This window comes from Octodon degus, unplaced genomic scaffold, assembly GCF_000260255.1.
Source record: "Octodon degus isolate 3935 unplaced genomic scaffold, OctDeg1.0 scaffold00007, whole genome shotgun sequence".
Lineage (NCBI taxonomy): Eukaryota > Metazoa > Chordata > Mammalia > Rodentia > Octodontidae > Octodon > Octodon degus.
In genome coordinates, this window is record NW_004524583.1 from 24,596,044 (window position 1) to 24,602,761 (window position 6,718).

The 6,718-nt window shown below is 46.7% G+C and overlaps 1 pseudogene across 1 annotated transcript; it reads left to right on the top strand.

Annotated features, from left to right (window-relative positions):
* Positions 1-642: 642 nt before the first annotated feature.
* On the top strand, positions 643-1,481 carry LOC101586030 (annotated as a pseudogene). Its single transcript, XR_001117344.2, has one exon. The product of XR_001117344.2 is annotated as a heterogeneous nuclear ribonucleoprotein M pseudogene (transcript).
* The last annotated feature ends 5,237 nt before the right edge of the window (positions 1,482-6,718 follow it).

Sequence of the window (6,718 nt, forward strand, 5' to 3'; positions counted from 1 at the left end):
TCAAGTATGAAACCTGAGGGTCATGGCAGAGTTACCTCCTCCACAGAAAGAAAGCCAGGCAGATGAAGCACTTCAGACTGTCCTGCGAGAAGAGGGCTGTGAGGATTTGCCAAATCCGCACACGCACAGATTTGCCAGTGACAGGTAGACTTGTCAGAAGGATACATAGCCCTAGGCATCTCCAAGGGACGTTTCTGGCTTCAGGGAAGTGACATGATTGGATGGTTCCTGAAAACAAAACTGTGAAGCTAAGCATTTAGTGGCCAACTTGAGACCAGCCCTCTCTGCAGGGTGTGGAGATCCTATTTTTTTTTTTTTTTCTGTATTTTAGGAAAGGATCTACAGTGTGTTCAGGGTCTCACTACTAGATCAGACTCATGATCTGCCTGTGTACAGCCTACCAAGTGCTGGGATTATAGGAGCGCGCCACCACGCCCAGTCTCGATTGCCATCTCAGTGTGCCCCAGGAGCAAAACCGGCAGAGTGTGGAGATCTCGACCCCTCAGTAACCACTGTGCCCACCGCTGTACCTTGTATCTACACTAGGTTGTCAACAACTGTCTATTGAATTCAAGTGGACTGTGACTAGCTGAGTTCTCCTTTCTCTTCACCTTTCACGATAGAAAGCCTGCAGTGGGCATGGGGGCCGGCCTGGAGCGGATGGGCCCTGTGATGGATCGCATGGCCACCGGCCTGGAGCGCATGGGCGCCAACAACCTGGAGTGCATGAGCCTCGAGCGGATGGGCGCCAACAGCCTGGAGCGCATGGGTCTGGAGCGCATGGGTGCCAACAGCCTGGAGCGCATGGGCCCCGCCATGGGCCCGGCCCTGGGCGCTGGCATCGAGCGCATGGGCCTGGCCATGGGTGGCGGTGGTGGTGCCAGCTTTGACCGTGCCATCGAGATGGAACGTGGAAACTTTGGAGGAAGCTTCGCAGGCTCTTTTGGTGGAGCTGACAGCCATGCTCCTGGGGTGGCCAGGAAGGCTTGCCAGATATTTGTGAGAAATCTCCCGTTTGATTTTACATGGAAGATGCTAAAGGACAAATTCAACGAATGTGGCCACGTGCTGTATGCTGACATCAAGATGGAGAATGGGAAGTCCAAGGGCTGCGGAGTGGTTAAGTTTGAATCGCCAGAGGTGGCTGAGAGAGCCTGTCGGATGATGAACGGCGTGAAGCTGAGCGGCCGAGAGATCGATGTTCGGATCGATAGAAATGCTTAAGCAGTTGCCTTTTTTAAACATCAATACCAGACCTCTGAATTTGTATTTTTTCTTGTTAACCATTTTAATTTGTTGGCTGGATGTATAAAGATGTTTAAAAAATTCAGTTGCTTTTTGGGGTAATTTGAATTACTTTTTTAATGACTGGGGTTCCATTTGACTGTTTGCATTGAGATTGCAATGTGCGCAATTTTTTTTGTAGTTGTGGCATCTTGTTGACATCAGATATGACTTTGATAATAAATACCAGTTCCTGAAAAAAAAAAAAAAAAAAGAAAGCCTGCAGTGATCTAATGATTTCAGTTATCCAGACACAAATGTCCCCTTTGGAGCCACTGTGTTGGAAAGTGATGTTTCGGAGTGGAGAAAGCTCGGTGGAGCAGGTGAGCGGGGAGGAGGAGGATTTTATGTGCAGGAGCTGCACCACTTGTGCATCCCTCTCACGCATTTTACTAAAAATGTTGCCGGATACCATGTTAGTGCAGAAGATCTCTGACATTTGGATGCTCCTTTTAGTCTGTTGTGTGTGGGGTGCAGTCTCGGGGAGACCCAAGAGCCCTCTTTTCTCTCTACCATCAAAGCTCTGCGCAGCGGCCTGGTTTTCCTGCCTCTGGCATGAAATCAGATACTTGCCAGTAATTTCCTGCCCCAGAGACTGGAGACAAGGTCCCTGAGAGCAAGGAGAGGGGTGACGGTCACTCTGGAAATCTGGTGCTGGACAGGAGATACCTGCTGGCTGTCACCGGGTCACTTCAAAACCTCCGGACAGTTCAAGAAGGGAGATGATCTTATGTAGAGAACAAGGGACTATTCATCCCTCTCAGGTTTATAGTTCACAAGTACTCTTAAAATAGAGGGGCTCTTTCTTTTGAGAGCACTAAATCCTCTCAATGACTTTGGTGAAAAAGCCAGGAAATAACTTATGAAGGCCAAAGTATTTCAAATGGAAAATAATGGTTTTGGGAAAGGAATGTCTGGTGAACATCTGGCTTCCCGCTACTCTGAAAGAACATCTGCCACCTGTGGTTCATAAGTAATGTCTGTCCACCCGGTCAAAGTCCCTACGTCCATGGAGGATGAAAATACTGACATCGAGGCCCTACCTCCAGAAATTCTGATGTAATTTCTTAAATTTGACATAAACCTTAAGGATTTTAAATCTCCCTAGGTGATTTTAATATGCGGCCCAAATTGGGAACGACTGTGCAAACCCATTAATGGATTTTGGGAGTATGATTTGTTAACGTAAAGCAGCTGTGAATTGCTCATAGAACTATATCATATGATTTATTTATTTATTTATTTATTTATTTATCTGGTTGTTGCAGGGTCTCACTGTGCAGCTCAGACTCATGGTGCTCCTCCTGGTTTTAGCCTCCCCAGCACTGGGATTATAGGCTTGCAGCACTCTACCCAGGCTCTGCCTGGCTCAGCCCACCCTGGGTGCAGGGCTGGCAGGGCATGTAGTGCTGGGCATCGAACCTCCATCCCTGCGCTTGCCTAAACTTGCCTAAGCATGTGCTTTAGTCTGCTGAGCTATCTCTCTGCCCTATCACATGGTTAAAACATTTTTAAATGCCTTTACATTCAATTTTTATCATTTTCAACAGTTTTAGACAACTTTATATTAGATCTAATTAGCATTCTTGTCAATATTATGAACATATCCTGGAGTAGATGACAGGCATGTGTCAGTTATAGGCAACTGTTAGCAAGCAGAAAAATAACTAATACAAATATTGCTCAAACAGCTTTGCATGTAGTACCTGTGCATAGTGCAACCTTCAGATGGTTGCCTGTGGTTAAAGACAGTCTGATTGGGCCATTTGGTGGTTTCCTCCTTTTTCTCATTTTATGATAAGGTAATATAATCAAATGTTGAATTTTTTCATCATTGGGCATGTAGGACTGAGTGAGTCTTAGTTTTGCAGGAAAAAAATTAACCTGTAAAAGAAGAAAATATGATTCTAGAAAATTTGTTGTCTTTGTTCATTTGAACTGCTATAACACCATACTGTCGACTGGGATGTTTACGCAGAATGGAAATTCATTCCTTACAGTTCTTTGGGCTAGGAGGCATGAGATCGAGACTTTAGAAAATTTGGCTTTTGGCATGGGCCAGTCTCTGCTTCTCTTGTTGTTTCCTAACATGGTGGGAAGGACAGAAAGAAGCAAACTCACTCCCTCAAGCTCTTTTCTAAAGGCACTAATTCCATCCAGGGGCGAGGAGCCCTCTGACCTAACCACCTCCCAAGTCCTCCCCTCCTCTTCACACTCCCATCTCAGGGGTTAAGTTCCCACACACAAGTTTTGGAGGAATCCCAACATTCCAACACAATCATATTTCTTCTTAGCTGCTGCTATAAAAAGAATAACTAATATAGCCTGAGGGTCACCCAGCCAAATACAGGACACTGAATTCTGTACTATGTAAGAGCAAATGGCCCTGCTGGTCCTCTACGTAACGTGTGGAGGAAAAGCTATCATCAAGACAATGTCAAGTTCAATGACCACATCTCACTCTTCTCCCACTTCACAAATATGGAACTAACCCTGAGGTAAATTAGTGAGTCTCAGGTAACATGTTGTGGCCAAGCTGAGCTACCAGGCAGAAAACAGTGCCTGTTAATATTCCGTGCATTGACTGTTCCTTTGAAGTCCTACTTCTTACTGATTCTTTTAGTGTGTGTGTGTGTGTGTGTGTGTGTGTGTGTGTGTGTGTGTGTGTGTGTGTCCAGCTCAGCCTGCCCTGGGGTTGGGGCTGACACACCATGCGGTGTTGGGGATCGAACCGTGGTCCCCACATTTGCCTAAGCTTGGCTAAGCAGGTGCTTTAGATCGCTGAGCTATCTCACTGGCATCTTACTGATTCTTGACAGCCCGTATTATTTTGAACTGATTATACTTCCAAACCTTAGTAAGCCCAAAGATTTGTTAAAACCCCCTTTAATACGGCCTGTTAAGGGGGTTGGGAAGGGACACATCTTTCTGTACCTTAGTCACCGGGATAAAAACAGTCTGAAAGTCTTACTTTCCTTCACAATGTCCATCCTAATTAAATACTTAGTTACTGCAGTAAACAACATTTGACAACAAAATCCGTGTTAGCGATGTTCTTAGATGTGTTGCCTCTTCTCTGTTGCATCCTCAAATTCTGTGAAATAAGCTTAATTTACAAATCTTTCTGCAATGAGGCCCTGCGTCCAGCGGCCCCATTTGTGCTGCTGTAGCGCCCTCTATCGGTGTATGTAATTTCACCAGCCCAATGAAAAGCCCAATGAAACAACCAGTTTCACACTCTTGAAAAAACTTTTTTTTTTTTCTTTTTTCTCTGTTAAACTAATAGTCAGGCCCAGAAAGTTAAAGGTCCTGCCTCGCAGCGACTTGCGCCCGACCCGCATCTCAAGGCCTTAGCTACATCAACACACGTTTTGCTGATCGACCCAACACTACGACATCATCTGGGTTCCTTCATCTCTGTGAAGCAACATTAATTGCACCTCCGCCTCTGACCCTCACAGTAACTACGTGGACAGATGTCAGTAGAAAACGTCTAAGGTGGGAAGACACGGGTTGGGCAGCATGTGGACAGATCGGACGGTGTTGCAGTCAGAACAAAAAAAAAAGTGGAATTATCCAGGGACAAGGAAAGATCTAAGTCTTCTGATACCCAAATCCTTACAAAGGAGAATGCATCATTGGGCTAGAACAAAATGACCTCCTCAAGTTTTAGAGGTTGGAGAGTTCTGCCTGTGTGGTAGTCTGGCATGTGTTCAACTGAGTCTGACGTGTTTCACCCAGCTCAAGGATATGGCCGTAGAGCACAGTACAACACTGCCAGCCAGGCACAAACTCAGCTCTCAGTCTCTCAAGAGTTTCCCTGTCAATCTCTGATGCCTCATGCTGTGCAGGCCCTGAAACTGGGCGTGGTGGTGCACACCTGTAATTCCAGTGCTGGGGAGGCTGAGACAGGAGGAGCTCTCTGAGTCTGAACTGTGTAGCAAAAGAGTTTCCCTTTCTAGTTGCACTCCCTATCTACAGAACTACAAGAGCTAATTCACTACTCAGGCATCCAGAATCCTAGGGCAGGCTCTTAGATTAACCATGAGCTATGTCTCTCAGCCCACGAGACTTCTATTTGAAAAAGGCTGGACCTCCTCCTGCTTCCTATGCTCAGTTTCACAGACTTTGGCTCTGCTCACTGACCTGCGTAGCATACCCAGGGGCCTCCCTGAGACTGGGGTACCCACTGCCTACTACAAGACAGTCTTTCCTCTAACTCAAGGCAGCCTAGACCTTGAGTTTCCACATACTTGCTTTTCCTGTGTCTCCTCCTTTGTCTTGGGAAGCCACCCTACCATTTCAGATGAGACTTACACTATGAGTGGTGCCTGAGGGGCCTCAAAGGCTGCCCCCTGGTGGAGAACCATCCCTAGTACTCCCAGGACTGCTCACGGCACTAGCCTTGTGTGAGCAGCTGAGCTGGGGCCTGATCAAGGAGAAGCTGCTTAGAAAAGAATATGGCCTCCTCGGAGGGAAGATAGTTCTGTGTCCACTCTGCACTTTTTCACCAAGTGACATGACCTTGAGCCAGTGGCTGAACCTCTCTGTGTTTCAGATTCATGAGTAAGATGGAAATAGCAGCAAATCACAGAATTGGGAGAATCGAGCAAAAGAGCATATTTGAGACACTGGATCCCAGAACGTACTTAGAAGCTGGCATCTTTTTTATCTTCCTCCTGCTCCTCTTCCTCCCTCCTGCTCCTCCTCTTCCTCCTCCTCCTCTCCATCATCCCCAAATCTAGCTCTGCTCCACCTAGAACTTGTTTGCTGTCATATAGAGGTGTTGCACTCTGCCTTGCCCCAAAAGGTCTGGATAAGAGAGTGGGAGTCTAAACTCTAAGAACAGGTACCCAGGTTAATTTCATCTTCCTCCTCATGTTTTGAAAACTCTTCTTCATCTTCAGCAGAGCACTGTGTGGGATCCAGAGCACAGGAACCTGGATTCTTTCCGTCTAGCTCACCCCACAGCCCATTTGCAGGAACTCTGGCTTCCTGATTCTGTTTTCTTAGCTGGAAAATGGAAACTTGTACCTATTTTGCAAGATTGTTCAAAGAAGTACTGAAGTCAGCGGTGCGCTGGAGCATCCAGTACATTGTGAGGTACTACAGGCGGTGGGCCCCGCTACTCCTTTTACTGTGGGTGCTCCATTCCTTATAAAAGAAGGGATTTGAGCTTATTTTTCCTCTGAGATCTTGTGTCCTTCATGTCCTGGGGCCTTCGCACTTCTCACAGTACCTATTTTCAGCCCCAAAACTGAAGAAAGGAACTGAGAGGAAAGGAATTCGTGGGCAGCTCCAAGGCCCTGGGCCTTTGGCCCGGTGGTGCCCCATTCTCCACCGTCTCTTTGGGTTGCTTTGTGCTGCCACCTGGGAGCTGGATGACTAAGTCTCCTGCAGAGGAAGGTCTATCGCTCCTTTTTCTTCTTTTGAA